The sequence below is a fragment of the Otolemur garnettii genome, unplaced genomic scaffold, assembly GCF_000181295.1.
Source record: "Otolemur garnettii isolate 467f Iridium unplaced genomic scaffold, OtoGar3 scaffold00024, whole genome shotgun sequence".
NCBI classification, from domain to species: Eukaryota; Metazoa; Chordata; class Mammalia; order Primates; family Galagidae; genus Otolemur; species Otolemur garnettii.
Window position 1 is genome coordinate 14,275,772 of NW_003852419.1, and position 1,208 is coordinate 14,276,979.

Below are 1,208 nucleotides of genomic sequence, written 5' to 3' on the forward strand. Positions count from 1 at the left end.
AGTTGGGAACACACCAAGTGTTCAGCATATTGAAACCATTTTCTTTCATTTAGCAATACACATTGAAATTCTTCTGAGGTTCCTTAAGTCACTTTACGACTTGATAACACATTTCTTTTCTCAATGAATATTTTATTTTATTGATGTACCAGCAGTGAGTAGTGAATAATTAAAATTTCACATTAAAAGGTACATCTTGGTTGCTTCCAATTTTGGGCAATTATTAATAAAGCTGGCATAAATATTTGGGTGCAGTTTTTTGTTTTAGTTTTTTTTTTTTTTATTACTTTCCTCAAAGTTTTGCTGTTTTCCTGATATGGATCTTATACAAACTTTGTTAGCTTTGTAACTAAGTATTTTATTCTTATATTGGTACTAATGCAAATGCTGTTGTATTTTTAATGTAATATTTTCATTGTTCACTGCTGCTATATAGGAAAGCAATTGACTTTTGTATATTAATAACATATCCTATACCCTTGCTATAAACTCTTATTAGTTCTAGTGAATTTTTGTTATTTTTTATTTTTTGAAATTTTTTACTTAGCAATGTCATCTTTGAACAGACAGTCTTGTTCCTTTTAAAATGTTGGACCAGGCTTCCACACCTGGAATATATCTTACATAATTGTGAAATACAATTCTTTTTATACATTGTTGAGCTTAATTGGCTACTTTATTTTTTTATTTTTTTAAAATATGGAACGCTTCACAAATTTGCATGTCATCCTTGCACAGGGGCCATGCTAATCTTCTCTGTATCATTCCAATTTTAGTATGTGTGCTGCCGAAGCGAGCACTCATTGGCTATTTTATTGAGAATTTTTGCACCTACAGTCATGAAAATTTAAAATAATTTACTGTTTGCTCTGAAATGTAAAATATAAAACTTTTAAGAATCTATACTCTAAATCCACTGTTAGATAACACTGTACCACTGCACTTGTAGTGCAGATGCCTTAAAAGGGAGTATTCTCAGTTCCTCCATTTGGTTCCTATGACTTGCTGTAATTCATTTCACTTATCCACATATTCCAATCACCCAATCCATTGTTATTATGCTATTATTGATGTAAACAGTTATATTTTAAGTTAATTAAGAATGACAAAAATAAAAAGAAAAGCCATGCCCCTTCATTTATTCTTTTTATCATACTTCTTATTTTTTTTATGTAGATCCAAATTCTTGATCTATATTATTTTGTTCT

At 29.3% G+C, this 1,208-nt stretch overlaps 1 non-coding gene across 1 annotated transcript; it reads right to left on the reverse strand.

Annotated features, from left to right (window-relative positions):
• Window positions 1–693: 693 nt before the first annotated feature.
• On the reverse strand, window positions 694–800 carry LOC111724587. The gene has a single exon (XR_002772858.1). It is a non-coding gene; the product is annotated as a U6 spliceosomal RNA (small nuclear RNA).
• Window positions 801–1,208: the final 408 nt, after the last annotated feature.